This window comes from Girardinichthys multiradiatus, chromosome 18 (genome assembly GCF_021462225.1).
Source record: "Girardinichthys multiradiatus isolate DD_20200921_A chromosome 18, DD_fGirMul_XY1, whole genome shotgun sequence".
Classification (NCBI taxonomy): domain Eukaryota; kingdom Metazoa; phylum Chordata; class Actinopteri; order Cyprinodontiformes; family Goodeidae; genus Girardinichthys; species Girardinichthys multiradiatus.
In genome coordinates this window covers 51911526-51930324 of record NC_061810.1, presented here as the reverse complement: position 1 = coordinate 51930324, position 18799 = coordinate 51911526, and the positions used below count along the sequence as shown (strand labels likewise).

The following is an 18799-nucleotide window of genomic DNA, read 5'->3' as shown; positions in this document are numbered from 1 at the left end:
CCTGTCTATTCAATAATTTAGCTAATAAAATGCTTTAACCACTCTGGGGAAATTCAGATACTGTGTAACAGTAATTAGTCTTAATAATCGTCATTTAGCAGACGCTGTTGTCCTGACACTGAGGTTAGCATAGGACATGTATGTGGGGGACCATTTATAATTGGACTAGAGCAGTGTTTGTCATCAGGCACACTGTCCTGCATGTTTTAGATGTTTCCCTGCTTCAGCACACTTGATTTCAGTTGATGGCTGATTACCAGGCTTTTGCTGAACTGCAATTATCTGAATCAGGTGTGTTAAAGCAGGGAAACCTCCAAAACATGCAGGACAGTGTGCTCTGAGGACCTGGGTTGACGTGTGACCCCCCTCCACCCATACTTGAATATTTTTGTTTTTGTAAGAAGTGACTAATAACTATTTATTATAATGCATGTTGATAACTTTGGTATCCTGGCAGAGGGGGAATTCTGATCAAAATAAGGTCAGCTGAAATAGGCACTGAGGGCAGCTTTGGGTCACAAGCATGTGTGCATGTGTTTATTAGACCATCGCAGCCAGCAGTGTGAAGCATGTCAGACTTATGTGCCTGTTTTCTGTATTACAAGGTGAACTAAAGATCATTAGAGAAACAAGTAAAGAAGTTCTTTTCAACTAATGCATGCATCGGCGTCTCAACATGTCTGCAACATGTAGCCCACGATTTGGAGCTGGGTTACTGACATGCCAAACTGGAAGCTTCAAATCATGTCAGAGGGCTGCTCAAAATGATCCTGGTTCTGCCTGAGGTTTCTCTTTGCTAAAAGGGAGCCTTTCCTCTCTTCTGTCGCCGCATACTTGATCAGGTGGAGGGATTGCTGAAAAGTTAGGACTCAGTGTCATCAGCTGGGCTTTCTAACTAGTTAACCTTGGACCATTTTGCAGTTGACTGATTGTATTACAATAATTGTTTAATTGGACTATATGTAACTGGATCTAAATCTGACTGATTGGATTTTATTGTTTGAGTTTATTTTACTTAGTACCCCTACACAAAGCCCATTCTACTAAACTCTAACATTCAGTAATTTATTTTAACCACCCCAACAACCTCGCACCACTCCTAATCCTTTGTGAAAAGCCTTGAGATGACATGTGTTGTGAATTGGCGCAATTTAAATAAAACTGAATTGAATTGAATTATTGGAATCATCTGGATTGAACAGAACCAAACTTAAAACATATTGGACTCTAAACAACTGGAATAAGTTGGCCGTGTTTGTAAAGGGCCTTGATATGACATTTACTATAATTCATTTAGCATCCTCTATATTCAAACATTTGGGATAAATCTACCTAGAACTGTTAAGTTAAAATCCTTCAGGTAGTCATCCTGCTAACCCTGATGCAGAAAAGAAACTCTGACATTGAAATATGACCGATGTGAGCAAAGACCTAGAGGACCTTGGTAAGAGCTGTTTAGGTTAAAACCTTTAGATCTGCAGGTTTCTTTTTATGTGCTTTTCAAAGGTGAAATAGTTTCCACAGACAGTTTGGTTCTAAAAATGAATTTGGCTCTAATTGTGAATCTGTTCTGTGTTACCAGGTTCTGACTGTTGAAATGCAGAATAGCAGTTGGATGTTCCTACGATGCCTCAGTATCCTGACTCCTCGTGTTAACCACCTGAACTAAAGTATCTCCATCAGTTCTCAGCAAGAACAGAAATATCAGCAGAATTTGTATTCGTACATCCATTAGGTGACATTTGTCTTGGAATTGTTTTAATATCTCTTACAAAACTTTATTAGTCGCCATTTTCTGTAAAAAACAAATAACGTGATTTTAACGACAATTTCTGGACAGGATTATTGGACTTTGGAAATCTGTTGCAATTCCTTGACATTCAGATCTTTACTTCATTCTGTGTTTCCACAATGGCCATCTCACCTAATTCAGCTCATTGCTTCAGCTCGATAGATGCAGGAAGACAGAATGAATGAGGCTGGATTGGCCTTTATGGAAATGTTGTCAGATAAGGTTCAGGTGAAGGGAAAGACATGTTAACAGAATAGGCAGCTGAGAGCAAAGGGAGGACAGTGAACGGGTTGAATGAGGATGCCTCTGCCGCTGCCCTGATCAAGGTCATAGTAAATTAACGTCTGGTCAGCAAACAGCGCAGGTCCATTCAGCAGGGGCCCGGTTCATCTCTGTGGTTTTTCTAACCTATGCACCATTCCTAATGCATTATGGCAGTAGAGGGATTTGTGAAGGTTAAATAGTTAAATACAGGCTGTCTGATCCAGTCTGACGACCCGACAGTCGTTTTGTCAACTCTTGTCACATAGGTTTTAATAAAAGTATGCAATTAATGTTATTTTATACAATATTTGACCTGTTTCTCAACTGCTCTGATAAATTATGCTGTTGCCTCTGTGGTGTATTAGTTGGTTAGAGAAATGTTAAATTACTTCCAGTTTTATTTAGCATTAATGTTACATTCTGAGCAAACATCTTCTCTTTTTCTACAACATAGAAAATACAGGGGTTGGACAATGAAAGTGAAACAGCTGTCATTTTAGTGTGGGAGGTTTCATGGCTAAATTGGACCAGCCTGGTAGCCAGTCTTCATTGATTGCACATTGCACCAGTAAGAGCAGAGTGTGAAGGTTCAATTAGCAGGGTAAGAGCACAGTTTTACTCAAAATATTGAAATGCACACAACATTATGGGTGACATACCAGAGTTCAAAAGAGGACAAATTGTTGGTGCACGTCTTGCTGGCACATCTGTGACCAAGACAGCAAGTCTTTGTGATGTATCAAGAGCCACGGTATCCATGGTAATGTCAGCATACCACCAAGAAGGACGAACCACATCCAACAGGATTAACTGTGGACGCAAGAGGAAGCTGTCTGAAAGGGATGTTCGGGTGCTAACCCGGATTGTATCCAAAAAACATAAAACCACGGCTGCCCAAATCACGGCAGAATTAAATGTGCACCTCAACTCTCCTGTTTCCACCAGAACTGTCCATCAGGAGCTCCACAGGGTCAATATACACGGCCGGGCTGCTATAGCCAAACCTTTGGTCACTCATGCCAATGCCAAACGTCGGTTTCAATGGTGCAAGGAACGCAAATCTTGGGCTGTGGACAATGTGAAACATGTATTGTTCTCTGATGAGTCCACCGTTACTGTTTTTCCCACATCCGGGAGAGTTACGGTGTGGAGAAGCCCCAAAGAAGCGTACCACCCAGACTGTTGCATGCCCAGAGTGAAGCATGGGGGTGGATCAGTGATGGTTTGGGCTGCCATATCATGGCATTCCCTTGGTCCAATACTTGTGCTAGATGGGCGCGTCACTGCCAAGGACTACTGAACCATTCTTGAGGACCATGTGCATCCAATGGTTCAAACATTGTATCCTGAAGGCGGTGCCGTGTATCAGGATGACAATGCACCAATACACACAGCAAGACTGGTGAAAGATTGGTTTGATGAACATGAAAGTGAAGTTGAACATCTCCCATGGCCTGCACAGTCACCAGATCTAAATATTATTGAGCCACTTTGGGGTGTTTTGGAGGAGCGAGTCAGGAAACGTTTTCCTCCACCAGTATCACGTAGTGACCTGGTCACTATCCTGCAAGAAGAATGGCTTAAAATCCCTCTGACCACTGTGCAGGACTTGTATATGTCATTCCCAAGACGAATTGATGCTGTATTGGCCGCAAAAGGAGGCCCTACACCATACTAATAAATTATTGTGGTCTAAAACCAGGTGTTTCAGTTTCATTGTCCAACCCCTGTATGTTGACAATTTCACTGCAGATTCAGAGTTAATAAAGACTTTATCTTGTGTATAGCTTAATAAAGGTTTTAAATATGGAGCCGTTGAAATTCATTTTAATTTCCCTTTAGAGGCTGTTTTCTCACCCAAAGTGTAGCCTTCTTGTTTATTTTTCTGAATTCTGTGTTTTAATGTAATAACGTTTAATTTGGAAAAGATAAGATAACAGAGGGGAAAAGAAGAGGTAGAGGAACAGGAAAAGATGGCCTCAGATGGCTCTATGCCTCACATATCAGACCCAATGTGTTGACGGCAGCAGCAATGCCCTCTGTTTCCATCACATCTTTTTAAATGTAAAAAAATAATCATGAAAATTTACTGTTTTTGCAGAATAATTAAGATCAATTGTACCTTGTTTCAGTTTTTTTAATATATTTTGAACCCATTGACTCCACTTTTAATGTAGGTTATCTTCTTCCATTGAAATATGTACCTTTCTGAGGGTAACACCATTATTCATTATGCAAGAACATTAGTCACAATAATTTGTGTCTCTGCTGCTGAAATGCTGCTAAAGTGGAAGGTGTTTGGAGGGTCTTGGTGAGGTCTTCAGGCACAGGTACCTGAACAATGCAGCAAATGGAGCAAAGTTTGTGCTCCTCCTATTTTAAGAAATTCTGATCACTCCTGTGGTCTGACAAATGTATAAAGTTTATGTTAATTCTTATTATACTTATTTTAACTACTCATACTCGTACTCGTCGTCTTCCGCTTTATCCGGGACCGGGTCGCGGGGACAGCAGACTCAGTAGAGACGCCCAGACGTCCCTCTCCCCAGACACCTCCTCCAGCTCCTCCGGGGGGAGCCCAAGGCGTTCCCAGGCCAGCCGAGAGACCCAGCGTGTCCTGGGCCGTCCCCTGGGCCTCCTCCCGCTGGGACGTGCCTGGAACACCTCCCGAGGAAGGCGTCCAGGAGGCATCTGGTATAGATGCCCGAGCCACCTCAACTGGCTCATCTCGATGTAGAGGAGCAGCGGCTCTACTCCGAGCTCCTCCCGGATGGCCGAGCTCCTCACCCTATCTCTAAGGGAGTGCCCGGCCACCCTACGGAGGAAGGTCATTTCAGTCGCTTGCATCCGGGATCTCGTTCTTTCGGTCATGACCCAAAGTTCATGGCCATAGGTGAGGGTAGGAACGTAGACCGACCGCTAAATCGAGAGCTTCGCTTTTCGGCTCAGCTCTCTCTTCACTACAACGGACCGGCACAGCGCCCCCATTACTGTGGCAGCCGCACTGATCCGTCTGTCGATCTCCCGCTCCATTCTTCCCTCACTCGTGAACAAGACCCCGAGATACTTTAACTCCTCCACTTGAGGCAGGAACTCCCCTCCAACCTGAATAGGACAAGCTTTTCCGGTTGAGAACCATGGCCTCGGACTTGGAGGAGCTGATCCTCATCCCGGCCGCTTCACACTTGGCTGCGAACCGCCCCAGTGCATGCTGGTCCAGTGTTCCACGGCCGTGACAAAAACCACACTGCTCCTCCTGAAGCCGAGGTTCGACTATCGGTCGGACTCTCCTCTCCAATACCCTGGTGTAGGCCTTACCAGGGAGGCTGAGGAGTGTGATCCCCCTGTAGTTGGAACACACCCTCCGGTCACCCTTCTCATGTAGGGGGACCACCACCCAGTCTGCCAGTCCAGAGGCACTGTCCCCGTCCGCCACGCAATGTTGAAGAGGCGTGTCAACCATGACAGCCCCACAATATCCAAAGACTTGAGGTACTCAGGGCGGATCTCATCCAACCCCGAAGCCTTGCCACCACAGAGCTTTTTAACCACCTTGGTGACTTCAGCCTGGGTGATGAAAGAGTCCAACCCCGAGTCCCCAGCCTCTGTTTCCACCAGGGAATGCGTGATGGCAGGATTGAGGAGATCCTTGAAGTACTCCTTCCACCGCCCGATAATGTCCTCAGTCAAGGTCAGCAGTCTCCCGCCCCCACTGTAAACATTGTTGGCGAAGCACTGCTTCCCCCTCCTGAGGTGCCGGACGGTTTGCCAGAATCGCTTCAGGGCCAACCGGTAGTCCTTCTCCATGGCCTCACCGAACTCCTCCCACGTCCGAGTTTTTGCCTCTGCCACCGCCCGGGCCACGGCACGCTTGGCCCCACGGTACCCGTCAGCCACCTCAGGAGTCCCACAAGCCAACCACAACCGATAGGACTCCATCTTCAGCTTGACAGCGTCCATTACTGCTGGTGTCCACCACTGGGTTTGGGGTTCGACAGGCACCGCAGACCTTACGACCGCAGCTACGGGCAGCAGCATCGACAATAAATGTGGAGAACATGGTCCACTCGGACTCTATGTCTCCAACATCCCCCGGGATCTGGTCGAAGCTCTCCCGGAGGTGGGAGTTGAATACATCCCTGGCCGAGGGCTCCGCCAGGTGTTCCCAGCAGACCCTCACTATGCGCTTGGACCTGCCAAGTCTGTCCGGCTTTCCCCTCCCCCAGCGGATTCAACTCACCAACAGGTGGTGATCTGTGAACAGCTCAGCCCCTCTCTTCACCCGAGTGTCCAAAACATGTGGCCGAAGGTCTGATGATACGACAACAAAGTCGATCATTGACCTCCTGCCTAGGGTGTCCTGGTGCCAAGTGTACTGATGGACACCCTTATGTTTGAACATGGTGTTCATTATGGACAATCCGTGACTAGCACAGAAGTCCAGTAACAAAACACCACTCGGATTCAGATCGGGGAGGCCATTCCTCCCGATCACACCTCTCCAGGTGTCATTGTCGTTTCCCACGTGGGCGTTGAAGTACCCCAGCAGAATAATGGAGTCCCCGGGAGGGGCACTATCCAGCACCCCCGACAGGGACGCTAAGAAGGGTACTCCGCACTACCACTCGGCCCGTAGGCTGAAATGATAGTCAGAGACCTTTCCCCAACCTGAAGGCGTAGGGATGCGACCCTCTCATCCACTGGGGTAAACCCCAACACTAGACGGCTGAGCTGGGGGGCGACAAGCAAACCCACCCCAGCCCGCCGCCTCTACCCGTGGGCCACTCCAGAGTAGAAGAGAGTCCAGCCCCTCTCGAGGAGATGGGTTCCAGAGCCCACGCTATTTTAACTAGCAAACTAAAAATAAACATTAGAAATAACTGCTGAATTTTAGTCCCACCCTCCTTCACTTCTGAGTTGGTTCGGTCCAGCTCGGCCTGTGAACCACAGTCAGATGTGGAAATAAAACACAGTGAGATAGTTATAGGGAGGAAAAGTAAATGAATAAATCAGGTACAAAGGGAAAATGCTGTTTTCTATCTAAACATGACTGTAAACTCTTTAAAATATTAAATCAGCATATATCTGACGCTACATCATGTGCCAAGAAAAAGTTTTTTTTATCAGGGATCAAACATAAGATCTCCTGGACCAAGGGAAGACATTAATAGTTAAAGTTCTGGGGTTGGAGGTGTGTCATCTAGGGAGAACAAACTTCACAGAATTCCCTGTTTTTGTGATATTTTTTCCAGTGATCTGTGGGATTTATTAGTTACATTTTACCCCCACCCACGTTGCTCCTCCATTGTCTAACATAATCAGGCGTCCAAGTCTTCGGATGTGTGTTTTTTATGCACGCTCAGTGTTTGTTTTATTTCTGAAAAGCCTAGCCAAGGACAGGAGTTGGAAATTAGGCTAGAAACCTGTCCACACATGTTTCTGACATTTGTATCAAATTCAGTTTTTTCAAAAACACCAGTGAGCTGCTCTTCTGCAGTTTCAATTCAAGCCCATTTGAGGGACAGTATAAAGATAACAAGTCCAGTTTATTTATTTAGTGCTTTTCAGCAACAAGACACTCAAGGCGCTGTACATAAGGAAAAACATTACAATGATACAGAAAATGAAACAGAGGTAATTAAAAAACAAAGGGAATAGAATGATGGACAAGAAAATGAAAGGAAAGTTGGACTAAAAACTTAACTAATAATGTTTATGTGGCCCAGTCAAAGGCCGCTCTAAACAAATAGGTTTTTAATCTTTATGTAAAGCAACTTAGGGTTTCAGTGCTTTTACAGTTTTGTGGGAGTTTATTCCAGATTAGTGGAGCATAAGAACTAAAAGCTGCTTCTCCATGTTTGGTTCTGGTTCTGGTTCTGCAGAGTAGATTTGAGCCAGAAGACCTGAGAGGTCTGGGTGGTTGATCCACTGACAACAAGTCTGTAATGTATTTTGGTGCTAACCCATTCAGTGATTTATAGACTAACAGAAGTATTTTAAAGTCTATTCTCTGAGCTACAGGGAGCCAGTGTAGGGACTTTAGAACCGGGCCAATGTGCTCCACTTTCTTAGTTCTAGTGAGGACGCGGGCAGCAGCGTTCTGGATCAACTGCAGCTGTCTGATCCACTTTTTAGGCAGACCTGTGAAAACACCGTTGCAGTAATCAATTCTACTAAAGATGAACGCATGAATTAGTTTTTCAAGGTCCTGCTGAGACATTAGTCCTTTAATCCTGGAGATGTTCTTTAGGTGATAGAAGGTCGACCTTGTTCCTGTCTTTATGTTCCTCTGAAGGTTCAGGTCTGAGTCCATCACTACACCCAGGTTTCCAGCCTGACTGGTGGTTTCTAGCTGTATTAACTGAAGCTGTGTGCTAACTTTTAAACGCTCTTCCTTTGGTCCAAAAATGATTACTTTCGGTTTTGTTCAGAAAATTTATGCCCATCCATGCATTGATTTCTTCTAAGCATTTACCCAGCGCTTGAATGGCTTCATAGTCACCTGGTGACATCGTAACGTATAGCTGTGTGTCGTCTGCATAGTTATGATAACTTACGTTGTTGTTTATTAAAATCTGAGTTAGGGGGAGCGTGTAGATATTGAATAGGAGGGGCCCTAAGATGGACCCTTGGGGAACGCCACATGTGATTTTTGTGTCTCTGATGTAAAGATACCTACTGACACAAAAAAGTCCCTGTCCTTCAAGTAGGATTTAAACCAGTTGAGTGCTGTACCAGAAAGGCCGACCCAGTTTTCCAGGCGCTCTAATAAAATGGAGTGATCAACAGTGTTGAATGCTGCACTAAGGTCCAATAATACCAGCACCGTGGTTCTTCCACAGTCTGCATTTATACGGATGTCATTGAACACCTTGACAAGAGCAGTCTCTGTACTGTGGTGAGCAGGAAACCTGACTGGAAGACATCGAAGCGGTTGGTCGTTGTTAGGAAGTTGTTTAACTGCTGAAACGCAGCTTTTTCAATAATCTTACTGATGAAGGGGAGGTTTGATATAGGCCTGTAGTTCTGTAGTAGCAGCGTGTCCAAGTTGCTCTTTTTCAATAGAGGTTTGATAATTGCTGTTTTCAGGGCCTGGGGGAAAACACCTGACAAAAGGGACGTGTTTATTATTTGTGTTAAATCAGATGTTATTACAGGCAAAACTTTCTTATGGAAAGCTGTGGGTAAAACATCGAGACAGCAGGAAGAAGAGCTTAGTTGCTGTACGATTTCTTCTAAGATTTTGTAGTTTATTTGGTGAAATCTGAACATTTTGTCAAAATCAGTTCTAGTTGGAGACAACTTTGGTCCTGGAGTTGATGTGGATGTTCTGACTGCCTCTCTGATCTTTTGGGTTTTTTCAGTGAAGAAGTTAACAAATTAATTGCAGGTCCTGGTAGAGTGGAGTTCAGATGCTACAGTTACAGGAGGGTTTGTTAACCTGTCGATCGTGGCAAATAAAGCACGAGCATTGTTAATGTTTTTACTGATGATCTCAGAAAAGAAAGATTCTCTTGCATTTTTCAGTTGTAGGTTATATCTGTATAGTCTCTCTTTATAGATAATATAGTGAACCTGGAGTCCAGTCTTTCTCCACCTGCGTTCAGCTTTTCAACACTCCTTTTTTTCACTTCTGACTGGTGGAGCACTTCTCCATGGAGACATTTTCTTCCCAGAAATAACTTTGACTTTAATTGGAGCAATTGAATCAATGATGTCTGAGATTTTAGAATGAAAGTTATCTACCAGCTCATCTACACTGTTACAGGGCAAAGTGGAGGTAGAAGAGTAAATCTGGTTAAAGGTTTCAGCAGCACCGTCCTTAAAGATGCGTTTTCTTATCATGTCTCTGGCAAACTGAGTCATTGCAGATGATGCTTTCAAAAATAACAGAAAAGTGGTCAGATAGAGCAACATCAGTTACAGACACCTTGGAAATGTTAGACCCTTAGTGATGATCAAGTCCAAAATATGTTCCTGTTTGTGCGTTTGCTGTTTAACATGTTGAGTCAAACCAATATTTCTAAGAGTGTCACATAGATCTATTGGACTTCTGTCTTCAGGATTGTCCATGTGAATGTTGAAGTCTCCCACAATAATTAAACAGTCATAATCAACACATATCACAGATAAAAGCTCATTAAAATCACTGATAAAGTTTGTTTTGGACTTAGGAGGCCTGGAAATATTCAAGAACATGGTTCGGACCGGGCTCTTTACCTGGAGAGCCAAATATTCAAAAGAGTCAAATTTGCCCAGAAATACTTTTTTACCCTCTAATAAATCTTTAAACAAAGTGGCCCCTCCACCTTTTCTTTGCTGTCTGCTCTCACAAAGAAAATTGTAGTTCTGAGGTGTCGCCTCTATCAGAATGGGAGCTTCATTAAATTCATGTAACCATGTTTCTGTTAAAAACAGAACATCAAGATCGTGGTCAGTAATGAAGTCATTGATTAAAAATTATTTTCCTGACAAAGATCTAATGTTCAGTAAAGCCAGTTTATATGACTTAGTTGCTGATATTAACTCTGTGTCTGGTTGTACCTGACAGTTTATGGCTTTCATTGATTGTTTATTACTGTCTCTTATCCTTTTAGCTTTGTTCTGTCACGTATAAGCACAGAGATTTTACAACTATATCCTATTAGGGGCCCAAGTTTTTCCTGGACATGATCACTTCTGATAGAGTTACCACTGGGGCCCAGACTGTATCACAGAGAAGTGATTTGAAGGTCCTGATTAGGAGGAGATAGATTAGGAGGAGATTGATTAGGAGGTCCCCTCCTTGAACCGCCACCTTAATGTGGTGGAGGGGTTTGAGTGCTCAAATGATCCTAGAGGCTATGTTGTCTGGGGACTAAATGCCCCTGGTAGGGTCTCCCATGGCAAACAGGCTCTAGGTGATGGGTCAGACAAAGAGTGGTTCAAGAATCCCTCATGAGGACCAAAATATCGAGGCACGTGACGTCGCCTGGTACGACGGAGCCGTGGTCCCACCCTGGAGCCAGGCCTGGAGTCGGGACTCGTCGGAGAGCGCCTGGTGGCCGGGTTGCCGGGCCAAGCCCGAACGAGAGACGTGAGGCCATCCCCCAGTGGGACCACCACCTGCAGGGGGAACCGTGAGGGACCGGTGCAAAGAGGATTGTGTGGCGGACGAAGGTGGAGACCTCAGCGGCCCGATCCCCGGATGCTTAGGCTGGCTCTAGGGATGTGGAATGTCACCTCGCTGGGGGGGAAGGAGCCTGAGCTTGTGCAGGAGGTTGAGAGATATCGACTAGAAATAGTCGGGCTCGCCTCCACACACAGCGTGGGCTCTGGAACCCATCCCCTTGAGAGGGGTTGGACTCTCTTCTACTCTGGAGTGGCCCACGGGGAGAGGCGGCGGGCTGGTGTGGGTTTGCTTGTTGCCCCCCAGCTCAGCCGTCTTGTGTTGGGGTTTATCCCAGTGGATGAGAGGGTCGTATCCTTGCGCCTTTGGGTTGGGGAGAGGTCTCTGACTATCATTTCAGCCTACGGGCCGAGTGGTAGTGCAGAGTACCCTGCCTTCTTGGCGTCCCTGTCGGGGGTGCTGGATAGTGCCCCTCCCGGAGACTCTAATATTCTGCTGGTGGACTTCAACGCCCACGTGGGGAACGACAGTGACACCTGGAGAGGCGTGATCGGGAGGAATGGCCTCCCGATCTGAATCCGAGTGGTGTTTTGTTATTGGACTTCTGTGCTAGTCACGGATTGTCCATAACGAACACCATGTTCAAACATAAGGGTGTCCATCAGTGCACTTGGCACCAGGACACCCTAGGCAGGAGGTCGATGATCGACTTTGTTGTCGTATCATCAGACTTTCGGCCGCATGTTTTGGACACTCGGGTGAAGAGAGGGGCTGAGCTGTCCACTGATCACCACCTGTTGGTGAGTTGGATCCGCTGGAGGAGGAAAAAGCCGGACAGACTTGGCAGGCCCAAGCGCATAGTGAGGGTCTGCTGGGAACGCCTGGCGGAGCCCTCGGCCAGGGATGTATTCAACACCCACCTCCGGGAGAGCTTCGATCAGATCCCGGGGGATGTTGGAGACATAGAGTCCGAGTGGACCATGTTCTCCGCATCTATTGTCGATGCTGCTGCCCGTAGCTGCGGCCGTAAGGTCTGCAGTGCCTGTCGCGGCGGCAATCCCAGAACCCGGTGGTGGACACCGGCAGTAAGGGATGCTGTTAAGCTGAAGAAGGAGTCCTATCGGCTGTGGTTGGCTTGTGGGACTCCTGAGGCGGCTGACGGGTACCGTGAGGCCAAGCGCGCTGCGGCCCGGCTGTGGCAGAGGCAAAAACTCGGGCCTGGGAGGAGTTCAGTGAGGCCATGGAGAAGGACTACCGGTTAGCCTCGAAGCGATTCTGGCAAACCGTCCGGCGCCTCAGGAGGGGGAAGCAGTGCTTCGCCAACACTGTTTATAGTGGGGGTGGGAGACTGCTGACCTTGACTGAGGACATTATCGGGCGGTGGAAGGAGTACTTCGAGGATCTCCTCAATCCTGCCATCACGCATTCCCTGGTGGAAACAGAGGGTGGGGACTCGGGGTTGGACTCTTTCATCACCCAGGCTGAAGTCACTGAGGTGGTTAAAAAGCTCCGCGGTGGCAAGGCTTCGGGGGAGGATGAGATCCGCCCTGAGTACCTCAAGTCTCTGGATGTTGTAGGGATGTCATGGTTGACACGCCTCTTCAACATTGCGTGGCGGTCGGGGACAGTGCCTCTGGACTGGCAGACTGGGGTGGTGGTCCCCCTACATAAGAAGGGTGACCGGAGGGTGTGTTCCAACTACAGGGGGATCACACTCCTCAGCCTCCCTGGTAAGGCCTACGCCAGGGTATTGGAGAGGAGAGTCCGACCGATAGTCGAACCTCGGCTTCAGGAGGAGCAGTGTGGTTTTCGTCACGGCCGTGGAACACTGGACCAGCTCTATACCCTCTACAGGGTGTTATACCCTCTACAGGGTGCTCAAGGGTTCATGGGAGTTTGCTCAACCAGTTCACATGTATTTTGTGGACCTGGAGAAGGCATTCGACTGTGTCCCTCGTGATGCCCTGTGGGGGGTGCTCCAGGAGTATGGAATCGGTGGCTCTTTACTAGGGACCATCCGGTCCCTGTACAAGCGGAGCAGGAGTTTGGTCCGCATTTTCGGCACTAAGTCGGACCTGTTCCCGGTGCATGTTGGACTCCGGCAGGGCTGCCCTTTGTCACCGGTCCTGTTCATAACTTTTATGGACAGGATTTCTAGACGCAGCCAAGGGCCGGAGGGGGTCTGGTTTGGGAACCAGTGGATTTCATCTCTTCTTTTTGCAGATGATGGTCCTGCTGGCCCCCTCTAGCCAAGACCTACAGCATGCGCTGTGGCGGTTCGCAGCCGAGTGTGAAGTGGCTGGGATGAGGATCAGCTCCTCCAAGTCCGAGGCCATGGTACTCGACCGGAAAAGTCTGGCTTGTCCTCTTGTGCCTCCTGGACGCCTTCCTCGGGAGGTGTTCCAGGCACGTCCCACCGGGAGGAGGCCCAGGGGACGGCACAGGACACGCTGGAGGGACTATGTCTCTTGGCTGGCCTGGGAACAATTTGGGCTACCCCTGGAGGAGCTGGAGGAGGTGTCTGATGATGGCGCCGCAGATGGTCGCCTCGGCGTGTTGGTGCGCATTGTTTTGTTTTGTTTTTTGCTTTAAAACGGTCTTCTGTGATGGTACCCGGAGCTCTCTCACCAGAGAAGAACTCATGAACATCAGGGCTACTACACCAGAGGAGTTATTTCCCACTTTTCTGCCTACTGCTCTGGAATTTTTGGACATTCTGGTCAAAGGTGCGCTCACCTTTGTTCACGCGGTGAAACGCCGGAAGAGAGGGAAACGGGCTGGGGTGCTGGTACGTCTTCGCCAGCGTGGACTACGAACACCGTTACCTGGAATATTTCTCTCTAACGTGCGCTCACTTCCCAACAAAATGGAGGAACTACAACTGTTGTTGGGGAAAAACAGGGACTTTTATTCATCGGCAGTTTTGTGCTTCACGGAGACGTGGCTGTGTGGATTAATACCGGACTCTGCGCTGCAGCTGGCAGGATTCCAGCTCTACAGAGCGGACAGAGACACGGAACTCTCCGGCAAAGCGAAAGGTGGAGGAATCTGTTTTTACCTCAACAGTGGTTGGTGCAACGACGTGACAGTGATTCAGCAGCACTGTTCTCCAGACCTGGAAGCCTTCATCTTAAACTGTAAGCCTTTCTATTCCCCCCGTGAGTTCGCTTCGTTCATCCTGGTCGGTGTTTACATCCCGCCGCAAGCTAACGTGCAGGTCGCACAGCGCATGCTCGCCGACCAGATACTGAGTGTGGAGCGGACCAACCCGGACTCCTTAGTTATCGTCGTTGGCGACTTTAACAAAGGTAATCTCACCCACGAACTCCCCAAATACAGACAGTTTATTAAATGTCCGACCAGAGAGGACAACATTCTGGATCACTGTTACACCACCATCAGAGACGCTTATCACGCCGTCCCACGTGCTGCACTGGGCCAATCCGACCACATCATGGTCCACCTGATTCCTGCATACAGGCAGAAACTAAAGCTCTGCAAACCTGTTGTGAGGACGACAAGGAAGTGGAGCAGTGAGGCTGTGGAGAATCTCCAGGCGTGTTTAGGCTGTACAGACTGGGATGTGTTCAGGACTACTACCAACAGTCTGGACGAGTACACAGAGGCTGTGACTTCCTACATCAGCTTCTGTGAGGACAGCTGTGTACCATCATACACCAGGGTGAGTTACAACAACGACAAACCCTGGTTCACAGCTAAACTCAGAAGGTTAAGACTGGATAAGGAAAAGGCCTTCAAGAGTGGGGACAAAGACATATACAGAGAGGCAAAGTACAAGTTTGGCAAGGCAGTGAAAGAGGCCAAACGACTGTACTCTGAGAAGCTCCAAAACCAGTTCTCAGCCAACGACTCTGCGTCTGTCTGGAAAGGGCTCAAGCAAATCACCAACTACAAGCCGAAAGCCCCCCACTCCATCAACGACCGACGCCTCGCCAACGACCTGAACGAGTTCTACTGCCGCTTTGAAAGACAAAGGGACAGTCCTGCAACCATCTCCCACGACGCCCCCAAACAGCTGCAGCCACAATCCACCACCCCCATCTCTCCAACCTCAAGAGGGGTCTTGGCACCTCCAACCCCCACCCTGAAGTTCCCCCCCACCAGCCCCCTACCCACGCCGAGGACGGCTCTTTCCATCCAGGAGAGGGACGTCAACAAACTCTTCAGGAGACAGAACCCCCGGAAAGCTGCTGGTCCGGATTCTGTCTCACCAGCCAGCCTGAAGCACTGCGCTGATCAGCTGTCTCCAGTCTTCACAGACATTTTTAACACCTCACTGGAGACATGTCATGTGCCAGCCTGCTTCAAGTCCTCCACCATCGTCCCTGTTCCCAAGAAGCCAAGGACCACAGGGCTTAATGACTTCAGACCCGTCACCCTGACCTCTGTGGTGATGAAGTCCTTTGAGCGCCTTGTGCTCTCACACCTAAAAGACATCACCGACCCCCTCCTGGACCCCCTGCAGTTTGCCTACAGAGCCAACAGGTCTGTAGATGATGCAGTCAACCTAGCCCTTCACTTCATCCTCCGGCACCTGGACTCCACAGGAACCTACGCCAGGATCCTGTTTGTGGATTTCAGCTCTGCCTTCAACACCATCGTCCCAGTTCTGCTACAGGAGAAGCTCTCCCAGCTGAGTGTGCCCGACTCCACCTGCAGGTGGATCACTGACTTCCTGTCTGACAGGAAGCAGCGCGTGAGGCTGGGGAAGCACGTCTCTGACTCCCTGACCATCAGCACCGGTTCCCCCCAAGGCTGTGTTCTCTCTCCTCTGCTCTTCTCCCTGTACACCAACAGCTGCACCTCCAGTCACCAGTCTGTCAAGCTTCTGAAGTTTGCGGACGACACCACCCTGATCGGACTCATCTCTGATGGTGACGAGTCTGCGTACAGATGGGAGGTGGACCATCTGTTGGACTGGTGCAGCCAGAACAACCTTGAGCTCAACGCTCTAAAGACAGTGGAGATGGTTGTGAACTTCAGGCAGAACCCAGCCCCACCTACCCCCATCACCCTCTGTGACTCCACAATTGACACTGTGGAATCTTTCCGCTTCCTGGGAACCATCATCTCCCAGGATCTCAAGTGGGAGCCAAACATCAGCTCCCTCATCAGGAAAGCCCAGCAGAGGATGTTCTTCCTGCGGCAGCTGAAGAAATTCAACCTGCCAAAGACTATGATGGTGCACTTCTACACAGCCATCATTGAGTCCATCCTCACCTCCTCCATCACCATCTGGTACGCCGCTGCTACAGCCAAGGATAAGGGCAGGCTGCAGCGTGTCATTCGGTCTGCTGAGAAGGTGATTGGCTGCAGTCTACTGTCGCTCCAGGAACTGTACACCTCCAGGACCCTGAAGCGGGCAGGGAAGATTCTGGCTGATCCCTCCCACCCTGGTCACAGACTCTTTGAGACTCTCCCCTCTGGCAGGAGGCTGCGGTCCATCCGGACCAAAACCTCACGCCACAAGAACAGTTTTTTCCCATCTGCCACCAGCCTGGTTAACAAAGCCCAGAAACCACCCTGACACTCTCCCTTTCCCCCACACCCCCCCTTTTTTTGCTGACAGGACACCTGTAACCTGTAACTCTATGCGTTACATTAACGCTCAGCTTGGACTCCTGCTTTACTTGCACTGCTTTACTTGCACAATGATCACCTGCACTGTTGTATTGCTCTTGCATCTTATACTGCTCTATATTTACTCTCACTCACTTAAAACTGTGCACATATATTTATATTATATTGTAGATATGTTTATACTGTTTCATTTGTACTGTATTGCACCGACTACGCCAAAACAAATTCCTTGTATGTCCAAAAACGTACTTGGCAATAAAGCTTTTCTGATTCTGATTCTGATTCTGATTCTGGAGAGAGGGACGTCTGGGCGTCTCGGCTGAGTCTGCTGCCCCCGCGACCCGGTCCCGGATAAGCGGAAGACGACGAGACGAGACGAGATTAGGAGGTGGTGGATGTCTGCGGCATTTGGAAGATGTTGGTTTAGTAGCAGGGCCTCGGCCACGGGGGGTGTTGAATGGAAAAGATGTCAGAACCATTTGGATCCCGATCTTAAGAGCTCCTTTCATGTTATCAGAATCCAGTAAAGCAAAAAGCGGGCTCAGTGGGGAGATGGGAGAGTTCTGTGCGTTCTGGGTCTGGGTCGGGGTCTGGGTTTGGGGGGAGGGGGGGTATAACGGGGGGGTCCACTTCTCCTGTGGATTTCGACGGGGAGACCTCTTGTGATGACCTCTCTTTCTCAGCCAACTGGCTGATTGTTTCTGCTGGAGCTGTTGGAGGCAGCGTTATCATTGTTGTTGATACTCCATGTTTTCTGCTGAAGGTCGAAGCTGCTGGCAGATTATTTACTGAATAGAAGAGATTAAATGTGAGACGTCTGGCTCCTGGCTTGTTCAAACAGAAACCATCTTGCTTGAAGAGTTGTCTTTTTTCCCAAAAAATATTAAAGTTGTTGATGAAGTTCACAGGTGTGGTAGCACATGTTTTTTTCAACCATTTATTAATCATCAGAAGTCTGGAAAAAATCTCATCTCCACAGAAAATCGGTGCAAAGGGTCCTCTGAGAAACACCTTGATATTGAGACCTCCAACAATATTCAGAAGACGAGTGAAATCCTCCTTCAGTCCTTCTGATGTTTTCTTAGCTACGTCATCCATGGCTCCACAGTGTATAATAAGGTTTTCTAGAGACGGGCGCTTTTCTGTGATTGCAAGAATATTCTCTGAGATATCAGACACCACGTTACTGGTACCAATCAGAACTTCTGTGTTTTTCTTGTTGCAGAAGTTTTTAATCCCATCCACAGCTGTGTTGCCCACTATTAGGGTTCTTGGTCCGTTGGGGCACTTTTTCTCTGGCAGCTTAGGAGAAGACTGTTTAGAATGAAGGTTGTTCTCAAACCTTTTATTGTTCTCAGAAGATGGATCATTTTCCTGGTTTTCATTCTGTAGTGGAGCAAATCTGTTCTGGAGGAGAACTCCATTATTTCCAGCTGTCTCACTCCTATCAGTTGTTGTGACAGCAGCTCGCTGTCAAAGTCTCCTTTTCCCAGGAGAAATGGGGGCATTTCTCTGTAATTCTGGCCATTCTAATTTATTTAATTGCTGAGATCTTCCAGTGAGTCGTCCACCTTGATTTCTTTGGGCATGTCCCTAAAACATGCCAGGGGGGTCTGCCGGTAGGTTTATTCTCAGTGTTCTGATTGCCGGCTGAGTTGTTGAGCTGGCTGTCACTGTTTGGGATCACAGGCAGAGTTGAATCATCGTTGTACCTCATATTCACCTCCACATTCACTTCTAGTCCATGGAGTTTCATCTCCAAAACAGACAATTTCTGTAAAAGTTAGTCGAATAAAAATAATAAGTTATAAGTAGTTTTAGTCCAATATTTCCGTAATTTTGGCTAAAAGATAAAAAGTTAGGAGTAAAAGAATGCAAGCAAGCAGGGAACTTAGGAGAAAAGCGTCTCAGCAGGCAGAGAGGCAGAAGCAAATCTGCCTCTCTGCCTGCTCAGGACAGGTTTAAAAGATTTATACATGGCCTTATGCCAAACAAGACTGGGTTGTTGCTAAAATCCAACTATACACTGTGTG

The 18799-nt window shown here is 47.9% G+C and overlaps 1 protein-coding gene across 7 annotated transcripts in view; it reads left to right on the top strand.

Annotated features, from left to right (window-relative positions):
* LOC124883813 (sodium/calcium exchanger 2-like) overlaps nucleotides 1–18799 on the top strand; it is a 238931-nt gene that overhangs the window by 132636 nt on the left and 87496 nt on the right. Inside the window, exon 1 of one of the 7 annotated variants that reach the window (XM_047391171.1) lies at nucleotides 1623–1735. The exons of the other annotated variants lie outside the window; for them this stretch is intronic. The gene's annotated coding sequence lies outside the window, so the exon portion shown is untranslated. Of the gene's footprint in view, nucleotides 1–1622; nucleotides 1736–18799 lie in introns of those variants that run through there. 7 annotated transcript variants of the gene reach the window in all.